At 42.2% G+C, this 25752-nt stretch overlaps 4 non-coding genes across 4 annotated transcripts; 2 read left to right on the top strand and 2 right to left on the bottom strand.

The window, feature by feature from the left end:
* Positions 1 to 3152: 3152 nt before the first annotated feature.
* LOC140310771 (U5 spliceosomal RNA) lies at positions 3153 to 3266 on the bottom strand. Its single transcript, XR_011916810.1, has one exon. It is a non-coding gene; the product is annotated as a U5 spliceosomal RNA (small nuclear RNA).
* Positions 3267 to 20889: 17623 nt separating this feature from the next.
* On the top strand, positions 20890 to 21003 carry LOC140310588 (U5 spliceosomal RNA). Its single transcript, XR_011916643.1, has one exon. It is a non-coding gene; the product is annotated as a U5 spliceosomal RNA (small nuclear RNA).
* Positions 21004 to 21311: 308 nt separating this feature from the next.
* Positions 21312 to 21495, top strand: LOC140310450 (U2 spliceosomal RNA). The gene has a single exon (XR_011916520.1). It is a non-coding gene; the product is annotated as a U2 spliceosomal RNA (small nuclear RNA).
* Positions 21496 to 24571: 3076 nt separating this feature from the next.
* Positions 24572 to 24685, bottom strand: LOC140310681 (U5 spliceosomal RNA). The gene has a single exon (XR_011916729.1). It is a non-coding gene; the product is annotated as a U5 spliceosomal RNA (small nuclear RNA).
* Between the last annotated feature and the right edge of the window lie 1067 nt (positions 24686 to 25752).

Here is a 25752-nt window from a genome sequence, read left to right as displayed (position 1 = left end):
GGCTCTGGGGAGCGAGCCGAGTGCGGGCTAACCGGGAGAATTGCTTGAAAGAAACGCGACACCCGAATGAGTGGTCAGAACAAAGCCTCAATACGGTGTTCCCGTGGTGTTTGTGGCTGCCTTGTCTTTTGCACAGAGTAAAAGACAAGGCAGCCATCGAATAGATTGTTTCTACTTGGTCAGCCGAGGAGCAGGGGCGGGGGGGGGGGGGGGGGGGGGGCAAGCGTCTCAACCAAGCAAAGCTCACCAAGTAGGAACAATCGGGGCCGCTTTTCGATGGCTGCAACACCTGAAAGAGATATTGATGCGAGACCCGATCAAATGCTTTTTCAAAGTCTAATTTAAGATGACAAGCCGGGTGTTTCTGTCTCTAGCGTAATCAATGATGTCTCGAATCAGTACGAGGCTGTCGGTGAGTTGTCTCCCTGAGATGGCACAAGTTTGGTCTGGGTGAATTACCTCCTCTAAAACAGAGGACATCCGTGTCGCTAAAACCTTGCTAAAAAGTTTACAGTCAAAGTTTAAAAGTGTGATGGGCCTCCAATTCTTTAGGTCAGTCTTATCATTTTTTTTATAAAGTAGAGTCACTATTCCCACTCTAAAACTGTCAGGCAGTCGGTCGAGTTTTTCAAAATCTTTAAAAACATCTAAAATGTCTGATGATAAAAGGTCCCAATAGGTCAGATAGAATTCTGCAGGAAGCCCGTCTAAACCCGGAGCTCGACTTCTCTTAAAACCTGTTAGGCATTTTTTTAACTCTAAAGCAGTAAAATTCTGTGTCAAGTGTGCATTCTCTTTTACGGTTTTGTCAACGAATTTTAAGATTTCTGCCGATGTTTCCAAGTGCACTGGTTTCTCTTTGTACATGTTACTATAAAAGGTATGTACAGTTTCAATCATCTCTTGTGTGGATTTTGTTAAAAACCCATCTTCTCTTTTTAGATTTTGAATACACTCCTTTTTATTTATAACTTTCTTTATTTTTCACCTTCCTCAATTTCCTGCTCCCTGCTTCTTACAAAAATTCCTTTACTCTTTATTTCTGCTGAAACTGACATTTCCTTTTTGACATCTTTGATTTCTTCTTTAAAGTCTATGCCACACTGATTTAGTTTAAAGTAGCGCTGTAAGCGTTTATGTAGTCCCATCATACATCTATTCTCTTTCCTTTTTTTACGTTTACCTTGCTGTTTAAAAAAAGTCTGGGTCGTTTCCTTCACCATTTCCCACCATTGTGCATGTGTTTCGTAGAGGTCTTGAAGGGTCTGCCACTCTTTATAACATTCCCTGTACTGACTGACTATGATTTCATCCTCCAACAGGGAACAGTTGAGTTTCCACAGACCACTTCCTACCGTCACACCAGAAGGGGGTGAAAGGGTGCAGGAGAGCATAAGGTGGTCTGAAAAGAAAACAGGGGTTAATCTAACATCAGTGGGTGGGCAATCTCTAGTAAAGAAATAATCAATGCGAGAGGCTCTGGTGCCATCATGACTAAACCAGGTGAAGCCCTCCTCTCTGGGATGCATGGTTTTAAAACAGTCAGTAAGCTTAAAATCCCTGCATATGCCCTGAAGTAAAATCGAAGTCTTATCCACTTTAAAATCTACCCCTGCTCTTTTTCTATCTTTCCTGCTCAAGATACAGTTAAAATCCCCTCCTACAACTAAAGGTACTTGCCCTAGCATGTAAAGCTGTATATCTTCTAAAAGGTCATACCTTTCATTTTTTCCATTGAAACCATAAATATTTAAGAGGTTAAAGTCTTGCCCCATAAAATTCAAGTGTGCTAAAAGTGCCCGTCCGTCTCTCACCACTGTGCTACCTTTCACCATAACATGCGGATTTTTAATTAGAATGGCCACACCATCATTTTTATTTTGATTTGAGCCACTCCATATCGATAAATGGGGCCACATTTCCTCCCATTGTCTATGTTTTTTTAAAAAAGGTAGTCCACATTCTTGTATTAAAAACACATCTGATTTTATGGAGTCTAAGAAGGATAAAATACTCTGGGCTCTTGTCTTTGATTTCACACTTCTCACATTTAGTGTTGAGAAGGTGAGAACCATTAAAAGCATAAAGGAAAGTAGGTATGTCATTTTCGTTTTTCTAAGTTATCAAAACAAATTACACACAGGTTATTTCTTGGGAAACTAGCTCTTCCTTCATTTCTTTAGGTGAAAAGTGAGTAGGGTGATCTATATTTCCTTTTCGGACTCTCGGTGTTGGCCTCTGACGCAATGTTGCATTTAACTTTGAGTCCCTGGGGGTTGATTGCAGAGCTGAAGTTAAAAAGGAGACCTCATTTGGTGAGTCGGAGGGGAAGACTCTAGGTTCTTCCACTGAAGAACTGTCTGAAAGGGACCTAACCCTTCCCCTCTTCTCTGATACAACTGGGGAATCAGAGGCTCAGATGCCGTCCTCTTTGGCTGTTGACCTTCGGGGAGGTGAGTATCTTCACTAGACTCACCTGTCTGCTCTTCCTCCTCATTTAGCGTAGCTCCACCCTCTGCCTGTGAATTCTCACAGACTTCAACACTGAGTGGTGAGGCCTCTACAGACCCCTCCCCTTTTTGCTCCTCACTTCCAATCCAAGCTTTTGGCGGGAAGTTTGAATTTATTGGGTCAACCTCTTCACTTTGTTCACCAACTGCCACCTTTGGTCCTTCTCTTTGTTGGCTTGACTGTGGCTTTACCGTCTTTAATTTGTTGGCAAAAGATTTAGGGCAATCTCTGAAGAGGTGATTTAATTCTCCACAGAGATTACATTTCCTGCCATTTGGACACTCTCCAAAAGTTTGCCCAATTTCTCTGCTCTTCCCACATAACACCTTGGTACAAGCCTCAACCAGGTGCCCATGCTCACCACACTTGCGGCAGAACTTGGGCTGCCCCTGGTAGTGGATGTAACCTCGGTTTTCAAGGTGGCCAGAGTGTCGCCCACCCGCTGCACTGAGCACTGAGCACTTCAGCCCTTTTAAATGGTATAACTTTGCACTCCCGCACGCTCCAGCAAGCACCATTCAAGCAACAACTTTGCACTCCAGCTTCGAACATCGGCACAGTCGCAACAAGTAAGGCGACTCTACTCAGAGAAGTCACTCTGCACAGTAAGAAGATTTCTTTTGCACAGACAGAAAGGGCTTCACCCGCAAAGGTAAAGCCTGCCAAAAATAGAAACAACTCATTAGTGCTGCTCTCCACAGAAATCTTTAGTAAAAGGCGAAAGACTTGTACGTTATGAAGAGAAACCAGAGGTACGATTATCCGTCACTGCGGGAGCAGGGCATCAGGCTAGTTGGCATAGCCACCTTCCCCATGGTGAGCTTTGCTTGGTTGAGACGCTTGCTCCCCCCCCCCCTTGCTCCTCGGCTGACCAACTAGGAACAATCGGGCCCTATTCGATGGCTGCCTTGTCTTTTACTCTGTGCAAGAAGACAAGGCAGCAACAAAAACACCACGAGAATCCCGTATTGAGGCTTTGTTCTGATCGCTCATTCGGTGTCGCGTTTCTTTCAAGCAATTCTCCCGGTTAGCCCACACTCGGCTCGCTCCCATAGCCGTGTTAAAGTCTACTTCGCATTCACTCTCTTTTCTCAGCAGACTCTTGGGATTTTATCTATAAAATGAATTCCTTCACTCAAACTATGTGAAAACTGCTTTGTCCTTAATATTTACCATGTCTAGAAAGATTTAAACAAGAAAAAACAACGTTGTACTTTGCAGTAAAAGAAAGAGCAAATCTAAAGTTTCAGGAATCCGAGAATAAGCTTTACTTTCATGAGTTCTTCACGATTTCGGATTTTGCTATAAAATGAATTCCTTCACTCAAACTAAATTAAAACTGCTAAACCGCTAATCTGTTATATGTAAGGCAGATGTCAAATTCACCGAAATAGGATAAAGGGTATTCGGCCAATCGAGCTGTAGCAGCTTCGGTAAAAGAGTATAAGTTGAAGAGTTTGTGAATAAAGGTGTGCGCACACATAGTGTGCTGTACGAAAATAGGCAGGGAGCAATGCCGGCTGGGGTATATGTTCTTGTATGTTGTCTGACTGTTTGATTTGAATGTGTTGTGTAAGTGTCCTGTTGAATGTTACATGTTTGGGCTTTGACACGCTTCACTGTGGTTGTTAACTGTGTGGTGTGTCCTGAAATGTTATATGTTTGGGCTGTGTGACATGCTTAATGCTTGTCAGTAGCTACCCACTTATTCATATATAGGCAACTGACAACATAAGAAGTCTGGACATACTTTGATAGTAGTTGTAGAAGTATCCTTATTGATAATAGATCACTAATTCATAGTGATAGAACAGTAGATGAACAGGTGCTTGCACATGTCTCACGAAAATAAAATGGGTGTATGATTGCTGACGGCAGAGCAATACTGCCAAACTTATGAGTTCTTGTGGCAAACTTGATTCAGTGTCTTGACGTGTATACGCTGTTTCGCTGACTTGATTGTCACAAGAAACAAAGTGTGTTTGATAAGATCCGACCATTTTATTACGGGGAGGATCAGTATGTATGGATTCTGATGTGACTGATAAACCCATTCGTATCTTAAGCATAATCTAATACGTGAGACAACGCCCCTGGCACACGATAAAAAAAAAAAAGAGAGAGAGCGGTTTTGTGTCCCCACAGTCCATAATGTAGAAAAGAGAGAAAAAAGCCTTTCTGATTGGTGTGTGTGCTCATAGTGCAGAGTGTAGAGAAAAGAAAGCCGTTTTTGGTGTCACGGGTGTTGTGACTTACACACACACATTTCTAAATTGAGAAAGGAAATTATTTTAGAGGAAGCACTAGAGTTTAGATCCCACATTTGTTGATAGGCATTCATTTATTTCTTCACTTCTGATGAAGTTTCAACAATAAACAACAAACTTTGTATTATGAGAAAGAACCAGACTCATTCTTCAGGAATCCGAAAATAAGCTCTATTTTATGAGTTATGCACGAATTCAGATTCTCCTATGAAACGAATTCATTAACTCAAACCAAGTTAAGACTGCTTTGTCCTTCATATTTATTCATGTCTAATCAAGTTTCAACGATAAACAACGTTGTACTTTGTAGAATGAGAAAGAACTTCTTCAGCAATAAGCATCTCTCGACATATGACGAAATACAGATTTTGCTATAAAATTAATTCCTTCTATCAGCCTGACTTAAAACTGTTTGTCCTCCTTATTTATCCACTTCAAATCAAGTTTCAACAATTAAAAAAAATTTGTAGTTTGAGAAAGAACAACTTAATCTTCAGCAATCAGTATAAAAAGAGGTGCAAATGCCAACCATACATACCTAAAAGGTGGAGCGGAAGTATTCAGCTGCAAGTAGGAGTGAATGTTCGACCATAATTTGTAAAAAGCGGGTAAGAAAAGGTTCGAATGCCCGACTATATATTAACAAAAGCGGGAGGAGAGGTCTTCGGATGAGAGTGGGTGAGAATTTCCAACCATAATCTATAAAATACGGTGAAAAAAAATATGTGAATGCCTCATAGAACACTAAAAGCGGAAGCGTTTGGCTGCAAGAAGGTGTGAATGTCCGACTATATTTGGTGAAAAGCAGGTGAAGCAAGGTCTGAATGCCCAACCTTACATCATCAAAAGCGAGATCAGAGGTGTTTGGCTGCAAGAAGGCCATTAGTTTTGCCAAAAGCGGGGTAAGGTGCGAATGACCGACTAAATATCAACAAAAGTGGGGGCGGAGGTCTTCGGATGGAAGTGGGTGTGAATATCCCACCATACAAGTATGGTGGGAGAGGAAGCTGTGAATGGCCGACCATAGTAAAAGGCGGGTGAGAGAAGGTGCGAATGTCAAACCATACATAATCAAAACAGGGAGCGGAGGTGTTCTGCTGTAAGAAGGTGTGAATGTCCAACCATAGTTGGTAAAAAGCGGGTAAGAAAAGGTTAAAATACCCGACTGTACACAATCAATAGCGGGAGCGGAGTTGTTCGGCTACTAAAAGGTGTGAAAGTCCGACCATGGTTTGTAAAAAGCGGGCTAAGAAAAGGTGCGAATGCCCGACAATGTATGATCAAAAGAGGGAGTGGAGGTTTTCGGCTGCAAGAAGGTCTGAATGTCCAACCATAATTTGTAAAAAACCGGGGAAGAAAAGGCTCGAAAGCCCGACTATACACCATCAAAAGTGGGAGCGGAGGTTTTCAGCTGCAAGACGGTCTGAATGTCCATCAATAATTGCTAGAAAACATGAAAGAAAATCTTCGAATATCAAACTGCACATGATCATAAGCGGGAGAGGAGGTGTTCAGCTGCAAGAAGGTGTGAATGTCTACCCATAATTACTGAAAAATGGGTAAGAAAAGGTGCGAATGAGGTGCGAATGCCTAACCATACATCATCAAAAGAGGGAGCGGAGGTGTTCCGCTGTAAGACGGTGTGAATGTCCGACCATAGATGGTAAAAAGCGGGTAAGAAAAGGTTAAATTACCCGACTGTACACAATCAAAAGAGGGAGCGGAGTTGTTCAGCTAAGAGAAGGTGTGAAAGTCCGACCTTGGTTTGTAAAAAGCGGGTAAGAAAAGGTTCGTATGCCCGAATATACACCATCAAGAGCGGAAGCGGAGGTGTTCGGCTGCAAGATATTGTGAACGTCCGACCAAAGTTTGTAAAAAGCAGTTAAGAAAAGGTTCGAATATCTAACCAAACATAATCAAAAGCGGGAGCAGAGCTGTTCGACTGGAAGTAGGTGTGAATGTCAGATCATAATTTGCAAAAAGCTGATGAGAAAGGGTGAGAATGCCCGACTATACACCATCAAATGCGGTAGCGGAGTTGTTCGGCTGTGAGTAGGTGTGAATATCCAACCATAATTGCTGAAAAATGTGTTAGAAAAGGTAAAAATGCTGGTCCATACATAATCAAAATCGGGAGAGGTGGTGTTCAGCTGCAAGAAGGTCTAAATGTCCATCAATAATTGCTAGAAAACATGAAAGAAAATTTTCGAAAATCAAACCACACATGATCATAAGTGGGAGAGGAGGTGTTCAGCTGCAAGAAGGTGTGAATGTCCACCCATAATACCTGAAAAATGGGTAAAAAAAAAGGTGCGAATGCCCAACCATACATCATCAAAAGCAGGAGTGCATGTGTTCGGCTACAAGAAGGTGTGAACGTCCAACCAAAGTTTGTAAAAAGCAGTTAAGAAAAGGTTCGAATATCCAACCATACATAATCAAAAGCGGGAGCAGAGCTGTTCGACTGCAAGTAGGTGTGGATGTCAGATCATAATTTGCAAAAAGCTGATGAGAAAGGGTGAGAATGCCCGACTATACACCATCAAATGCGGTAGCGGAGTTGTTCGGCTGTGAGTAGGTGTGAATCTCCAACCATAATTGCTGAAAAATGTGTTAGAAAAGGTAAAAATGCCGGTCCATACATAATCAAAATCGGGAGAGGTGGTGTTCAGCTGCAAGAAGGTCTAAATGTCCATCAATAATTGCTAGAAAACATGAAAGAAAATTTTCGAAAATCAAACCACACATGATCATAAGTGGGAGAGGAGGTGTTCAGCTGCAAGAAGGTGTGAATGTCCACCCATAATACCTGAAAAATGGGTAAAAAAAGGTGCGAATGCCCAACCATACATCATCAAAAGCAGGAGTGCATGTGTTCGGCTACAAGAAGGTGTGAACGTCCAACCAAAGTTTGTAAAAAGCAGTTAAGAAAAGGTTCGAATATCCAACCATACATAATCAAAAGCGGGAGCAGAGCTGTTCGACTGCAAATAGGGGTGAATGTCAGATCATAATTTGGAAAAAGCTGATGAGAAAGGGTGAGAATGCCCGACTATACACCATCAAATGCGGGAGCGGAGTTGTTCGGCTTTGAGTAGGTGTGAATCTCCGACCATAATTGCTGAAAAATGTGTTAGAAAAGGTAAGAATGCCGGTCCATACATCATCAAAAGCGAGAGAGGTTGTGTTCGGCTGCAAGTAGGTGTGAATGTCCAGCCATAATTACTCACAAACGGGTAAGAAAAGGTAGTATTGCCAGACCATATATGATCAAAACAGGGAGCGGAGGTGGTTCAGCTGCAAGAAGGTTTGAATGTCCGACTAAAGTTCAAATATATTAACAAAAGCGGGAGGAGAGGTCTTCGGATGAGAGTGGTTGAAAATTTCCAACCATAATGTATAAAATGCGGTGAAAAAAAGGTGTGATAGAACACTAAAAGGTGGAGCGGAAGTGTTCGGCTGCAAGAAGGTGTGAATGTCCGACTATATTTGGTGAAAAGCAGGTGAAGCAAGGTCTGAATGCCCAACCTTACATCATCAAAAGCGAGATCAGAGGTGTTTGGCTGCAAGAAGGCCATAGTTTGCCAAAAGCGGGTAAGGTGCGAATGTCCGACTAAATATCAACAAAATTTGGGGCAGAGGTCTTCGGATGCAAGTGGGTGTGAATATCCAACCATACAAGTATGGTGGAGAGGAAGCTGTGAATAGCCGACCATAGTTTGGAAAAAGCGGGTAAGAAAAGGTTTGAATACCCGAACATACACCATCAAAAGAGTGAGCGGAGGTGTTCCGCTGTACGAAGGTGTGAATGTCCGACCATAGTTGGTAAGAAGCGGGTAAGAAAAGGTTAAAATACCCGACTGTACACAATCAATAGCGGGAGCGGATGTGTTCGGCTACAAGAAGGTGTGAAAGTCCGACCATGGTTTGTAAAAAGCGGGTAAGAAAAGGTGCGAATGTCCGACAATGTATGATCAAAAGAGAGAGCGGAGGTTTTCGGATATAAGAAGGTTTGAATGTCCCACCATAGTTTGTAAAAAGCGGGTAAGAAAAGGTTCGAATGCCCGACTATACACCATCAAAAGCGGGAGCAGAGGTGTTCCGCTGTAAGACGGTGTGAATGTCCGACCATAGTTGGTAAAAAGCGGGTAAGAAAAGGTTAAAATACCCGACTGTACACAATCAATAGCGGGAGCGGAGTTGTTCGGCTACAAGAAGGTGTGAAAGTCCGACCATGGTTTGTAAAAACCGGGAAGAAAAGGCTCGAAAGCCCGACTATACACCATCAAAAAGAAGGTTTGAATGTCCATCAATAATTGCTTTAAAACAAGAAAGTAAATTTTCGAACATCAAACCGTACATGATCATAAGCGGGAGAGGAGGTGTTCCGCTCTAAGACGGTGTGAATGTCCGACAATAGTTGGTAAAAAGCGGGTAAGAAAAGGTTAAAATACCCGACTGTACACAATCAATAGCGGGAGCGGAGGTTCTCGGCTACTAAAAGGTGTGAAAGTCCGATCCTGGTTTGTAAAAAGCGGGTAAGAAAAGGTTCGAATGCCCGAACATACACCATCAAAAGAGGGAGCGGAGGTGTTCGGCTGTAAGACGGTGTGAATGTCCGATCATAGTTGGTAAAAAGCGGGTAAGAAAAGGTTAAAATACCCGACTGTACACAATCAAAAGAGGGAGCGGAGTTGTTCAGCTAAGAGAAGGTGTGAAAGTCCGACCATGGTTTGTAAAAAGCGGGTAAGAAAAGGTTCGTATGCCCGAATATACACTATCAAAACCGGAAGCGTAGGTGTTCGGCTGCAAGAAGGTGTGAACGTCCGACCAAAGTTTGTAAAAAAGCAGTTAAGAAAAGGTTCGAATATCTAACCAAACATAATCAAAAGCGGATGAGAAGGTGTTCGACTGCAAGTAGGTGTGAATGTCAGAGAATAATTTGCAAAAAGCTGATGAGAAAGGGTGAGAATGCCCGACTATACACCATCAAATGCGGTAGCGGAGTTGTTCGGCCGTGAGTAGGTGTGATTCTCCAACCATAATTGCTGAAAAATGTGTTAGAAAAGGTAAGAATGCCTGTCCATACATCATCAAAAGCGGGAGAGGTGGTGTTCGGCTGCAAGTAGGTGTGAATGTCCATTAATAATTGCTTTAAAACATGAAAGAAAATTTTCGAATATCAAACCATACATGATCATTAGCAGGAGAGGAGGTGTTCAGCTGCAAGAAGGTGTGAATGTCCAGCCATAATTACTCACAAATGGGTAAGAAAAGGTACTATTGCCAGACCATATATGATCAAAACAGGGAGCGGAGGTGGTTCAGCTGCAAGAAGGTTTGAATGTCCGACTAAAGTTTGTAAAAAGCGGGTAAGACAAGGTGTGAATGCCCGACAATGTATGATCAAAAGAGGAGCGGAGGTTTTCGGCTGCAAGACGGTCTGAATGTCCACCCATAATTACTGAAAAATGGGTAAGAAAAGGTGCGAAAGCCCAACCGCACATGATCATAAGTGGATGAGAAGGTGTTCGACTGCAAGTAGGTGTGAATGTAAGATCATAATTTGTAAAAAGCGGGTAAGAAAAGGTAAGAATGCCCAACCATAAATTATCAAAAGCGGCAGCAGAGTTTTGGCTGGTATTTATCAATGTCTAGATAGATTTCAACAAAAAACAACGTTGTACTTTGCAGTAAAAGAAAGGGCAAATCAAAAGTTTTAGGAATCCGAGAATAAGCTTATTTTCATGAGTTCTGCACGATTTGGGATTTTATGTATAAAATGAATTCCTTCAGTCAAACTAAGTTAACACTGCTTTGTCCTTCATATGTACCCATTTCTACATATATTTCAAGCATAAACTTCCTCATACTACCCTGAATGAGAAAGAACCACACTTGTGATTAAGCCATACGCCCCTTTTGAGGAGTTCTGCATGATTTGGGATTTTATCTATAAAATCAATTCCTTCACTCAAACTATGTTAAAACGGCTTTTACCTTCATATTTATCAATGTCTCGATAGATTTAAACAAAAAACAACGTTGTACTTTGCAGTAAAAGAAAGAGCCAATCAAAAGTTTTAGGAATCCGAGAATAAGCTTATTTTCATGAGTTCTGCACGATTTCGGATTTTATGTATAAAATGAATTCATTCACTCAAACCAAGTTAAAACAGCTTTTTCCTTCATATTTATCAATGTCTAGATCGACTTCAACAAAGAACAACATTGTATTTTGCAGTAGAAGAAAGAGCAACACTGAAGGATCAGGAATCCGAGAATAAGCTTATTTTCTTATGGGCAAGTGGGAACTGCTTTGTCCTTCATATTTATCAATGTGTAGATGGATTTCAACTTCTTCTACTGCAAAGTCCAATGTTTTTCTTTGTTGAAGTCGATCTAGACATTGATGAATATGGAAGGACAAAGCAGTTTTAACTTGGTTTGAGCAAAGCAATTCATTTTATAGCAAAATCCGAAATCGTGCAGAACTCATGAAAGCAGGCTTATACTCGGATTCCTGAAACTTAAGATTTGCTCTTTCTTTTACTGCAAAGTACAACGTTGTTTTTTTGTTTAAATATGTCTAGACATGGTAAATATGAAGGACAAATCAGTTTTAACATAGTTTGAGTGAAGTAATGCATTTTATAAGCAAAATCCCAAATCATGCGGAACTCACGAAATGCTTTTTCTCGCTTTTCACTGCTTTTTACAAACTTTGGTTGGACGTTCACACCTTCTTGCATCCGAACACCTCCGCTTCCGCTTTTGATGATGTATATTCGGGCATTCGAACCTTTTATTACCCGCTTTTTACAAACCATTGTCGGACTTTCACACCTTCTTGCAGCCGAACACCACCTCTCCCGCTTTTGATGATGTATGGTCCAGTATTCTTACCTTTTCTAACACATTTTTCAGCAATTATGGTCGGACAATCACACCTACTCACAGCTGGACACCTCCGCTCCCGCTTTTGATCATACAATGTCGGGACATCGCTCCTTGTCTTACCAGCTTTTTACAAACTTTAGTCGAACATTCACACCTTCTTGCAGCTGAACACCTCCGCTCCCGCTTTTGATGATGGATAGTCGGGCTTTCGAGCCTTTTCTTACCCGGTTTTTACAAATTATGGTTGGACATTCAGACCTTGCAGCCGAACACCTCCGCTCTCTCTTTTGATCATACATTGTTGGGCATTCGCACCTTGTCTTACCCGCTTTTTACAAACTATAGTCAGACATTCACACCTTGCAGCTGAACCTCCGCTCCCTGTTTTGATCAAGTATGGTCTGGCAATACTACCTTTACTTCCCCCGTTTGTGAGTAATTATGGCTGGACATTCACACCTACTTGCAGTCGAACTGCTCTGCTACCGCTTTTGATTATGTTTGGTTTGGATATTCGAACCTTTTCTTAACTGCTTTTTACAAACCATGGTCGGACTTTCACACCTTCTTGTAGCCGAACAACTCCGCTCCCGCTATTGATTGTGTACAGTCGGGTAATTTAACCTTTTCTTACCCGCTTTTTACCAACTATGGTCGGACATTCACACCGTCTTACAGCGGAACACCTCCACTCCCGCTTTTTATGGTGTATAGTCGGGCATTCGAACCTTTTCTTACCCGCTATTTACAAACTATGGTACGACATTCAAACCTTCGTGTATCCGAAAACTCCGCTCTCTCTTTTGATCATACATTGTCGGACATTCGCACCTTTTCTTACCCGCTTTTTACAAACCATGGTCGGACTGTCACACCTTCTTGTAGCCGAACACATCCGCTCCCTCTTTTGATTGTGTACAGTCGGGTATTTTAACCTTTTCTTACCCGCTTTTTACCAAGTATGGTCAGACATTCACACCTTCGTACAGCGGAACACCTCCGCTCCCTCTTTTGATGGTGTATGTTCGGGCATTCAAACCTTTTCTTACCCGCTTTTTACAAACCATGGTCGGACTTTCACACCTTCTTGTAGCCGAACAACTCCGCTCCCGCTATTGATTGTGTACAGTCGGGTATTTTAACTTTTCTTACCCGCTTTTTACCAACTATGGTTGGACATTCACACCGTCTTACAGCGGAACACCTCCGCTCCCGCTTTTTATGGTGTATAGTCGGGCATTCGAACCTTTTCTTACCCGCTATTTACAAACTATGGTAGGATATTCAAACCTTCGTGTATCCGAAAACCTCCGCTCTCTCTTTTGATCATACATTGTCGGACATTCGCACCTTTTCTTACCCGCTTTTTACAAACCATGGTCGGACTGTCACACCTTCTTGTAGCCGAACACATCCGCTCCCGCTATTGATTGTGTACAGTCGGGTATTTTAACCTTTTCTTACCCGCTTTTTACCAAGTATGGTCGGACATTCACACCTTCGTACAGCGGAACACCTCCGCTCCCTCTTTTGATGGTGTATGTTCGGGCATTCAAACCTTTTCTTACCCGCTTTTTCCAAACTATGGTCGGCTATTCACAGCTTCCTCTCCACCATACTTGTATGGTGGGATATTCACACCCACTTGCATCCGAAAACCTCCGCCCCAAATTTTGTTGATATTTAGTCGGACATTCGCACCTTACCCGCTTTTGGCAAACTATGGCCTTCTTGCAGCCAAACAACTCTGATCTTGCTTTTGATGATGTAAGGTTGGGCATTCAGACCTTGCTTCACTTGCTTTTCACCAAATATAGTCGGACATTCACACCTTCTTGCAGCCGAACACTTCCGCTCCACCTTTTAGTGTTCTATCACACCTTTTTTTTCACCGCATTTTATACATTATGGTTGGAAATTTTCAACCACTTTCATCCGAAGACCTCTCCTCCCGCTTTTGTTAATATATTTGAACTTTAGTTTGACATTCAAACCTTCTTGCAGCTGAACCACCTCCGCTCCCTGTTTTGATCATATATGGTCTGGCAATACTACCTTTTCTTACCCGTTTGTGAGTAATTATGGCTGGACATTCACACCTACTTGCAGCCGAACACAACCTCTCTCGCTTTTGATGATGTATGGACCGGCATTCTTACCTTTTCTAACACATTTTTCAGCAATTATGGTCGGAGATTCACACCTACTCACAGCCGAACAACTCCGCTACCGCATTTGATGGTGTATAGTCGGGCAATTCTCACCCTTTCTCATCAGCTTTTTGCAAATTATGATCTGACATTCACAACTACTTGCAGTCGAACAGCTCTGCTCCCGCTTTTGATTATGTATGGTTGGATATTCGAACCTTTTCTTAACTGCTTTTTACAAACTTTGGTTGGACGTTCACACCTTCTTGTAGCCGAACACATGCACTCCTGCTTTTGATGATGTATGGTTGGGAATTCGCACCTTTTTTTTTACCCATTTTTCAGGTATTATGGGTGGACATTCACACCTTCTTGCAGCTGAACACCTCCTCTCCCACTTATGATCATGTGTGGTTTGATTTTCGAAAATTTTCTTTCATGTTTTCTAGCAATTATTGATGGACATGTAGACCTTCTTGCAGCTGAACACCACCTCTCCCGATTTTGATGATGTATGGACCGGCATTTTTACCTTTTCTAACACATTTTTCAGCAATTATGGTTGGAGATTCACACCTACTCACAGCCGAACAACTCCGCTACCGCATTTGATGGTGTATAGTCGGGCATTCTCACCCTTTCTCATCAGCTTTTTGCAAATTATGATCTGACATTCACACCTACTTCCAGTCGAACAGCTCTGCTCCCGCTTTTGATTATGTTTGGTTAGATATTCGAACCTTTTCTTAACTGCTTTTTACAAACTTTGGTCGGACGTTCACAATATCTTGCAGCCGAACACCTCCGCTTCCGCTTTTGATGGTGTACAGTCGGGAATTTTAACCTTTTCTTACCCGCTTTTTACCAAGTATGGTCGGACATTCACACCTTTGTACAGCGGAACACCTCCGCTCCCTCTATTGATGGTGTATGTTCGGGCATTCAAACCTTTTCTTACCCGCTTTTTCCAAACTATGGTCGGCTATTCACAGCTTCCTCTCCACCATACTTGTATGGTGGGATATTCACACCCACTTGCATCCGAAAACCTCCGCCCCAAATTTTGTTGATATTTAGTCGGACATTCGCACCTTACCCGCATTTTGCAAACTATGACCTTCTTGCAGCCAAACAACTCTGATCTTAATTTTGATGATGTAAGGTTGGGCATTCAGACCTTGCTTCACCTGCTTTTCACCAAATATAGTCGGACATTCACACCTTCTTGCAGCCGAACACTTCCGCTCCACCTTTTAGTGTTCTATCACACCTTTTTTTTCACCGCATTTTATACATTATGGTTGGAAATTTTCAACCACTTTCATCCGAAGACCTCTCCTCCCGCTTTTGTTAATATATTTGAACTTTAGTTTGACATTCAAACCTTCTTGCAGCTGAACCACCTCCGCTCCCTGTTTTGATCATATATGGTCTGGCAATACTACCTTTTCTTACCCGTTTGTGAGTAATTATGGCTGGACATTCACACCTACTTGCAGCCGAACACAACCTCTCTCGCTTTTGATGATGTATGGACCGGCATTCTTACCTTTTCTAACACATTTTTCAGCAATTATGGTCGGAGATTCACACCTACTCACAGCCGAACAACTCCGCTCCCGCATTTGATGGTGTATAGTCGGGCAATTCTCACCCTCTCTCATCAGCTTTTTGCAAATTATGATCTGACATTCACAACTACTTGCAGTCGAACAGCTCTGCTCCCGCTTTTGATTATGTATGGTTGGATATTCGAACCTTTTCTTAACTGCTTTTTACAAACTTTGGTTGGACGTTCACACCTTCTTGTAGCCGAACACATGCACTCCTGCTTTTGATGATGTATGGTTGGGAATTCGCACCTTTTTTTTTACCCATTTTTCAGGTATTATGGGTGGACATTCACACCTTCTTGCAGCTGAACACCTCCTCTCCCACTTATGATCATGTGTGGTTTGATTTTCGAAAATTTTCTTTCATGTTTTCTAGCAATTATTGATGGACATGTAGACCTTCTTGCAGCTGAACACCACCTCTCCCGATTTTGATGATGTATGGACCGGCATTTTTACCTTTTCTAACACATTTTTCAGCAATTATGGTTGGAGATTCACACCTACTCACAGCCGAACAACTCCGCTACAGCATTTGATGGTGTATAGTCGGGCATTCTCACCCTTTCTCATCAGCTTTTTGCAAATTATGATCTGACATTCACACCTACTTCCAGTCGAACAGCTCTGCTCCCGCTTTTGATTATGTTTGGTTAGATATTCGAACCTTTTCTTAACTGCTTTTTACAAACTTTGGTCGGACGTTCACAATATCTTGCAGCCGAACACCTCCGCTTCCGCTTTTGATGGTGTACAGTCGGGAATTTTAACCTTTTCTTACCCGCTTTTTACCAAGTATGGTCGGACATTCACACCTTTGTACAGCGGAACACCTCCGCTCCCTCTATTGATGGTGTATGTTCGGGCATTCAAACCTTTTCTTACCCGCTTTTTCCAAACTATGGTCGGCTATTCACAGCTTCCTCTCCACCATACTTGTATGGTGGGATATTCACACCCACTTGCATCCGAAAACCTCCGCCCCAAATTTTGTTGATATTTAGTCGGACATTCGCACCTTACCCGCATTTTGCAAACTATGACCTTCTTGCAGCCAAACAACTCTGATCTTAATTTTGATGATGTAAGGTTGGGCATTCAGACCTTGCTTCACCTGCTTTTCACCAAATATAGTCGGACATTCACACCTTCTTGCAGCCGAACACTTCCGCTCCACCTTTTAGTGTTCTATCACACCTTTTTTTTCACCGCATTTTATACATTATGGTTGGAAATTTTCAACCACTTTCATCCGAAGACCTCTCCTCCCGCTTTTGTTAATATATTTGAACTTTAGTTTGACATTCAAACCTTCTTGCAGCTGAACCTCCTCCGCTCCCTGTTTTGATCATATATGGTCTGGCAATACTACCTTTTCTTACCCGTTTGTGAGTAATTATGGCTGGACATTCACACCTACTTGCAGCCGAACACAACCTCTCTCGCTTTTGATGATGTATGGACCGGCATTTTTACCTTTTCTAACACATTTTTCAGCAATTATGGTCGGAGATTCACACCTACTCACAGCCGAACAACTCCGCTCCCGCATTTGATGATGTATAGTCGGGCATTCTCACCCTTTCTCATCAGCTTTTTGCAAATTATGATCTGACATTCACACCTACTTGCAGTCGAACAGCTCTGCTCCCGCTTTTGATTATGTTTGGTTGGATATTCGAACCTTTTCTTAACTTCTTTTTACATATTTTGGTTGGACGTTCACACCTTCTTGTAGCCGAACACTTCCACTCCTGCTTTTGATGATGTATGGTTGGGCATTCACACCTTTTTTTTGCCCATTTTTCAGGAATTATGGGTGGACATTCACACCTTGCAGCTGAACACCTCCTATCCCACTTATGATCATGTGCGGTTTGATTTTCGAAAAGTTTCTTTCATGTTTTCTAGCAATTATTGATGGACATGTAGACCTTCTTGCAGCTGAACACCTCCGCTCCCGCTTTTGATCATACATTGTCAGGCATTCGCACCTTGTCTTACCCACTTTTTACAAACTTTAGTCGAACAATCACACCTTTTTGCAGCCGAACACCACCTCTACCGCTTTTGATGATGTATGGTCCAGCATTCTTACCTTTTCTAACACATTCTTCAGCAATTATGGTCGGACATTCACACCTACTCAGAGCCGAACACTTCCGCTCCCGCATTTGATGGTCTATAGTCGGGCATTCTAAAGCGGAAAAGACTCATTCTTATGTTTGGTTAGATATTCGAACCTTTTCTTAACTGCTTTTTACAAACTTTGGTCGGACGTTCACAATATCTTGCAGCCGAACACCTCCGCTTCCGCTTTTGATGGTGTATATTCGGGCATACGAACCTTTTCTTACCCGCTTTTTACAAACCAAGGTCGGACTTTCACACCTTCTCTTTGCTGAACAACTCCGCTCCCTCTTTTGATTGTGTACAGTCTGGTAATTTAACCTTTTCTTACCCGCTTTTTACCATCTATGGTCGGACATTCACACCGTCTTACAGCGGAACACCTCCGCTCCCTCTTTTGATGATGTATGGTTAGGCATTCGCACCTTTTCTTACCCATTTTTCAGTAATTATGGGTAGACATTCACACCTTCTTGCAGCTGAACACCTCCTCTCCTGCTTAAGATCATGTGCAGTTTGATATTCGAAAATTTTCTTTCATGTTTTCTAGCAATTATTGATGGACATTCAGACCGTCTTGCAGCTGAACACCTCCGCTCCCACTTTTGATGGTGTATAGTCGGGCTTTCGAGCCTTTTCTTCCCCGGTTTTTACAAATTATGGTTGGACATTCAGACCTTCTTGCAGCCGAAAACCTCCACTCCCTCTTTTGATCATACATTGTCGGGCATTCGCACTTTTTCTTACCCGCTTTTTACAAACCATGGTCGGACTTTCACACCTTCTTACAGCAGAACACCTCCGCTCCCTGTTTTGATTATGTATGGTTTGACATTCGCACCTTCTCTCACCCGCCTTTTACTATGGTCGGCCATTCACAGCTTCCTCTCCACCATACTTGTATGGTGGGATATTCACACCCACTTGCATCCGAAGACCTCCGCCCCCACTTTTGTTGATATTTAGTCGGTCATTCGCACCTTACCCGCTTTTGGCAAACTATGGCCTTCTTGCAGCCAAACACCTCTGATCTCGCTTTTGATGATGTAAGGTTGGGCATTCAGACCTTGCTTCACCTGCTTTTCACCAAATATAGTCGGACATTCACACCTTCTTGCAGCCGAACACTTCCGCTTTTAGTGTTCTATGAGGCATTCACATATTTTTTTTCACCGTATTTTATAGATTATGGTTGGAAATTCTCACCCACTCTCATCCGAAGACCTCTCCTCCCGCTTTTGTTAATATATAGTCGGGCATTCGAACCTTTTCTTACCCGCTTTTTACAAATTATGGTCGAACATTCACTCCTACTTGCAGCTGAATACTTCCGCTCCACCTTTTAGGTATGTATGGTTGGCATTTGCACCTCTTTTTATACTGATTGCTGAAGATTAAGTTGTTCTTTCTCAAACTACAATTTTTTTTTAATTGTTGAAACTTGATTTGAAGTGGATAAATAAGGAGGACAAACAGTTTTAAGTCAGGCTGATAGAAGGAATTCATTTTATAGCAAAATCTGTATTTCGTCATATGTCGAGAGATGCTTATTGCTGAAGAAGTTCTTTCTCATCTTTCTCACAAAGCAGTCTTAACTTGGTTTGAGTTAATGAATTCGTTTTATAGGAGAATCCGAATTCGTGCATAACTCATAAAATAGAGCTTATTTTCGGATTCCTGAAGAATGAGTCTGGTTCTTTCTCATAATACAAAGTTTGTTGTTTATTGTTGAAACTTCATCAGAAGTGAAGAAATAAATGAATGCCTATCAACAAATGTGGGATCTAAACTCTAGTGCTTCCTCTAAAATAATTTCCTTTCTCAATTTAGAAATGTGTGTGTGTAAGTCACAACACCAGTGACACCAAAACGGCTTTCTTTTCTCTACACTCTGCACTATGAGCACACACACCAAATCAGAAAGGCTTTTTTCTCTCTTTTCTACGTTATGGACTGTGGGGACACAAAACCGCTCTCTCTCTTTTTTTTTTTTTATCGTGTGCCAGGGCGTTGTCTCACGTATTAGATTATGCTTAAGATACGAATGGGTTTATCAGTCACATCAGAATCCATACATACTGATCCTCCTGTAATAAAATGGTCGGATCTTATCAAACACACTTTGTTTCTTGTGACAATCAAGTCAGCGAAACAGCGTATACACGTCAAGACACTGAATCAAGTTTGCCACAAGAACTCATAAGTTTGGCAGTATTGCTCTGCCGTCAGCAATCATACACCCATTTTATTTTCGTGAGACATGTGCAAGCACCTGTTCATCTACTGTTCTATCACTATGAATTAGTGATCTATTATCAATAAGGATACTTCTACAAGGACTTCTTATGTTGTCAGTTGCTATATATGAATAAGTGGGTAGCTACTGACAAGCATTAAGCATGTCACACAGCCCAAACATATAACATTTCAGGACACACCACACAGTTAACAACCACAGTGAAGCGTGTCAAAGCCCAAACATGTAACATTCAACAGGACACTTACACAACACATTCAAATCAAACAGGCAGACAACATACAAGAACATATACCCCAGCCGGCATTGCTCCCTGCCTATTTTCGTACAGCACACTATGTGTGCGCACACCTTTATTCACAAACTCTTCAACTTATACTCTTTTACCGAAGCTGCTACAGCTCGATTGGCCGAATACCCTTTGATCCTATTTCAGTGAATTTGACATCTGCCTTACATATAACAGATTAGCGGTTTAGCAGTTTTAATTTAGTTTGAGTGAAGGAATTCATTTTATAGCAAAATCCGAAATCGTGAAGAACTCATGAAAGTAAGCTTATTCTCGGATTCCTGAAACTTTAGATTTGCTCTTTCTTTTACTGCAAAGTACAACGTTGTTTTTTTTGTTTAAATCTTTCTAGACATGGTAAATATTAAGGACAAAGCAGTTTTCACATAGTTTGAGTGAAGGAATTCATTTTATAGATAAAATCCCAAGAGTCTGCTGAGAAAAGAGAGTGAATGCGAAGTAGACTTTAACACGGCTATGGGAGCGAGCCGAGTGTGGGCTAACCGGGAGAATTGCTTGAAAGAAACGCGACACCGAATGAGCGGTCAGAACAAAGCCTCAATACGGGATTCTCGTGGTGTTTTTGTTGCTGCCTTGTCTTTTGCATAGAGTAAAAGACAAGGCAGCCATCGAATAGGGCCCGATTGTTCCTACTTGGTCAGCCGAGGAGCAAGGGGGGGGGGGGCAAGCGTCTCAACCAAGCAAAGCTCACCATGGGGAAGGTGACTATACCAACTAGCCTGATGCCCTGCTCCCGCAGTGACGGATAATTGTACTCTGGTTTCTCTTCATAACATACAAGTCTTTCGCCTTTTACTAAAGACTTCCGTGGAGAGCAGCACTAATGAGTTGTTTCTATTATTGGCAGGCTTTACCTTTGCGGGTGAAGCCCTTTCTGTCTGTGCAAAAGAAATCTTGCTACTTTGCAGAGTGACTTCTCTGAGTAGAGTCGCCTTACTTGTTGCGACTGTGCCGATGTTCGAAGCTGGAGTGCAAAGTTGTTGCTTGAATGGTGCTTGCTGGAGCATGCGGGAGTGCAAAGTTATACCATTTAAAAGGGCTGAAGAGTGCTCAGTGCAGCGGGTGGGCGGAGGTGCAACGTGACACTCTGGCCACCTATGGCCATAAAAAGAACATTGCTACAAGTGCGCATTGTGCCAGCAAGGGCCCTCGGACCTGAAACAGTGGACAGTTATCGCTTCTCGGCCTTTTGGCTAAGATCAAGTGTAGTATCTGTTCTTATCAGTTTAATATGTCCTCTATACGAGGACAACATATTAAATGGATTTTTAAGAATAGGAGTTGAAAAAGAAGCTTGCTCCGTTCACTCCAAGCCTCGACCCGGTACTGCAGTGCCGCTGGGAACGGTGCGCTCTCCTCTGCTCTTGTGAAAAAGCAAACAGCGGTGCAGGATGGAAGTTTCAGGGAGCCCAAGATGAAACTTTCTTTTAATCTGCTGAGAAAAGAGAGTGAATGCGAAGTGGACTTTAACACGGCTCTGGGAGCGAGCCGAGTGCGGGCTAACCGGCAAGCGTCTCAACCAAGCAAAGCTCACCAAGTAGGAACAATCGGGCCCTTTTCGATGGCTGCAACACCTGAAAGAGATATTGATGCGAGACCCGATCAAATGCTTTTTCAAAGTCTAAATTTAAGATGACAAGCCGGGTGTTTCTGTCTCTAGCGTAATCAATGATGTCTCGAATCAGTACGAGGCTGTCGGTGAGTTGTCTCCCTGAGATGGCACAAGTTTGGTCTGGGTGAATTACCTCCTCTAAAACAGAGGACATCCGTGTCGCTAAAACCTTGCTAAAAAGTTTACAGTCAAAGTTTAAAAGTGTGATGGGCCTCCAATTCTTTAGGTCAGTCTTATCATTTTTTTTATAAAGTAGAGTCACTATTCCCACTCTAAAACTGTCAGGCAGTCGGTCGAGTTTTTCAAAATCTTTAAAAACATCTAAAATGTCTGATGATAAAAGGTCCCAATAGGTCAGATAGAATTCTGCAGGAAGCCCGTCTAAACCCGGAGCTCGACTTCTCTTAAAACCTGTTAGGCATTTTTTTAACTCTAAAGCAGTAAAATTCTGTGTCAAGTGTGCATTCTCTTTTACGGTTTTGTCAACGAATTTTAAGATTTCTGCCGATGTTTCCAAGTGCACTGGTTTCTCTTTGTACATGTTACTATAAAAGGTATGTACAGTTTCAATCATCTCTTGTGTGGATTTTGTTAAAAACCCATCTTCTCTTTTTAGATTTTGAATACACTCCTTTTTATTTATAACTTTCTTTATTTTTCACCTTCCTCAATTTCCTGCTCCCTGCTTCTTACAAAAATTCCTTTACTCTTTATTTCTGCTGAAACTGACATTTCCTTTTTGACATCTTTGATTTCTTCTTTAAAGTCTATGCCACACTGATTTAGTTTAAAGTAGCGCTGTAAGCGTTTATGTAGTCCCATCATACATCTATTCTCTTTCCTTTTTTTACGTTTACCTTGCTGTTTAAAAAAAGTCTGGGTCGTTTCCTTCACCATTTCCCACCATTGTGCATGTGTTTCGTAGAGGTCTTGAAGGGTCTGCCACTCTTTATAACATTCCCTGTACTGACTGACTATGATTTCATCCTCCAACAGGGAACAGTTGAGTTTCCACAGACCACTTCCTACCGTCACACCAGAAGGGGGTGAAAGGGTGCAGGAGAGCATAAGGTGGTCTGAAAAGAAAACAGGGGTTAATCTAACATCAGTGGGTGGGCAATCTCTAGTAAAGAAATAATCAATGCGAGAGGCTCTGGTGCCATCATGACTAAACCAGGTGAAGCCCTCCTCTCTGGGATGCATGGTTTTAAAACAGTCAGTAAGCTTAAAATCCCTGCATATGCCCTGAAGTAAAATCGAAGTCTTATCCACTTTAAAATCTACCCCTGCTCTTTTTCTATCTTTCCTGCTCAAGATACAGTTAAAACCCCCTCCTACAACTAAAGGTACTTGCCCTAGCATGTAAAGCTGTATATCTTCTAAAAGGTCATACCTTTCATTTTTTCCATTGAAACCATAAATATTTAAGAGGTTAAAGTCTTGCCCCATAAAATTCAAGTGTGCTAAAAGTGCCCGTCCGTCTCTCACCACTGTGCTACCTTTCACCAGAACATGCGGATTTTTAATTAGAATGGCCACACCATCATTTTTATTTTGATTTGAGCCACTCCATATCGATAAATGGGGCCACATTTCCTCCCATTGTCTATGGTTTTTTAAAAAAGGTAGTCCACATTCTTGTATTAAAAACACATCTGATTTTATGGAGTCTAAGAAGGATAAAATACTCTGGGCTCTTGTCTTTGATTTCACACTTCTCACATTTAGTGTTGAGAAGGTGAGAACCATTAAAAGCATAAAGGAAAGTAGGTATGTCATTTTCGTTTTTCTAAGTTATCAAAACAAATTACACACAGGTTATTTCTTGGGAAACTAGCTCTTCCTTCATTTCTTTAGGTGAAAAGTGAGTAGGGTGATCTATATTTCCTTTTCGGACTCTCGGTGTTGGCCTCTGACGCAATGTTGCATTTAACTTTGAGTCCCTGGGGGTTGATTGCAGAGCTGAAGTTAAAAAGGAGACCTCATTTGGTGAGTCGGAGGGGAAGACTCTAGGTTCTTCCACTGAAGAACTGTCTGAAAGGGACCTAACCCTTCCCCTCTTCTCTGATACCACTGGGGAATCAGAGGCTCAGATGCCGTCCTCTTCGGCTGTTGACCTTCGGGGAGGTGAGTATCTTCACTAGACTCACCTGTCTGCTCTTCCTCCTCATTTAGCGTAGCTCCACCCTCTGCCTGTGAATTCTCACAGACTTCAACACTGAGTGGTGAGGCCTCTACAGACCCCTCCCCTTTTTGCTCCTCACTTCCAATCCAAGCTTTTGGCGGGAAGTTTGAATTTATTGGGTCAACCTCTTCACTTTGTTCACCAACTGCCACCTTTGGTCCTTCTCTTTGTTGGCTTGACTGTGGCTTTACCGTCTTTAATTTGTTGGCAAAAGATTTAGGGCAATCTCTGAAGAGGTGATTTAATTCTCCACAGAGATTACATTTCCTGCCATTTGGACACTCTCCAAAAGTTTGCCCAATTTCTCTGCTCTTCCCACATAACACCTTGGTACAAGCCTCAACCAGGTGCCCATGCTCACCACACTTGCGGCAGAACTTGGGCTGCCCCTGGTAGTGGATGTAACCTCGGTTTTCAAGGTGGCCAGAGTGTCGCCCACCCGCTGCACTGAGCACTCTTCAGCCCTTTTAAATGGTATAACTTTGCACTCCCGCACGCTCCAGCAAGCACCATTCAAGCAACAACTTTGCACTCCAGCTTCGAACATCGGCACAGTCGCAACAAGTAAGGCGACTCTACTCAGAGAAGTCACTCTGCACAGTAAGAAGATTTCTTTTGCACAGACAGAAAGGGCTTCACCCGCAAAGGTAAAGCCTGCCAAAAATAGAAACAACTCATTAGTGCTGCTCTCCACAGAAATCTTTAGTAAAAGGCGAAAGACTTGTACGTTATGAAGAGAAACCAGAGTACGATTATCCGTCACTGCGGGAGCAGGGCATCAGGCTAGTTGGCATAGCCACCTTCCCCATGGTGAGCTTTGCTTGGTTGAGACGCTTGCTCCCCCCCCCCCCCCCTGCTCCTCGGCTGACCAACCAGGAACAATCGGGCCCTATTCGATGGCTGCCTTGTCTTTTACTCTGTGCAAAAGACAAGGCAGCAACAAAAACACCACGAGAATCCCGTATTGAGGCTTTGTTCTGATCGCTCATTCGGTGTCGCGTTTCTTTCAAGCAATTCTCCCGGTTAGCCCACACTCGGCTCGCTCCCATAGCCGTGTTAAAGTCTACTTCGCATTCACTCTCTTTTCTCAGCAGACTCTTGGGATTTTATCTATAAAATGAATTCCTTCACTCAAACTATGTGAAAACTGCTTTGTCCTTAATATTTACCATGTCTAGAAAGATTTAAACAAAAAAAACAACGTTGTACTTTGCAGTAAAAGAAAGAGCAAATCTAAAGTTTCAGGAATCCGAGAATAAGCTTACTTTCATGAGTTCTTCACGATTTCGGATTTTGCTATAAAATGAATTCCTTCACTCAAACTAAATTAAAACTGCTAAACCGCTAATCTGTTATATGTAAGGCAGATGTCAAATTCACCGAAATAGGATCAAAGGGTATTCGGCCAATCGAGCTGTAGCAGCTTCGGTAAAAGAGTATAAGTTGAAGAGTTTGTGAATAAAGGTGTGCGCACACATAGTGTGCTGTACGAAAATAGGCAGGGAGCAATGCCGGCTGGGGTATATGTTCTTGTATGTTGTCTGACTGTTTGATTTGAATGTGTTGTGTAAGTGTCCTGTTGAATGTTACATGTTTGGGCTTTGACACGCTTCACTGTGGTTGTTAACTGTGTGGTGTGTCCTGAAATGTTATATGTTAGGGTTGTGTGACATGCTTAATGCTTGTCAGTAGCTACCCACTTATTCATATATAGCAACTGACAACATAAGAAGTCTGGACATACTTTGATAGTAGTTGTAGAAGTATCCTTATTGATAATAGATCACTAATTCATAGTGATAGAACAGTAGATGAAC

The sequence above is a fragment of the Leuresthes tenuis genome, unplaced genomic scaffold, assembly GCF_036924035.1.
Source record: "Leuresthes tenuis unplaced genomic scaffold, fLeuTen1.0.hap1 SCAF_6, whole genome shotgun sequence".
In the NCBI taxonomy this organism is placed as follows: domain Eukaryota; kingdom Metazoa; phylum Chordata; class Actinopteri; order Atheriniformes; family Atherinopsidae; genus Leuresthes; species Leuresthes tenuis.
The sequence above is the reverse complement of the archived record's forward strand: the minus strand, read 5'-3'. Positions and strand labels throughout refer to the sequence as shown.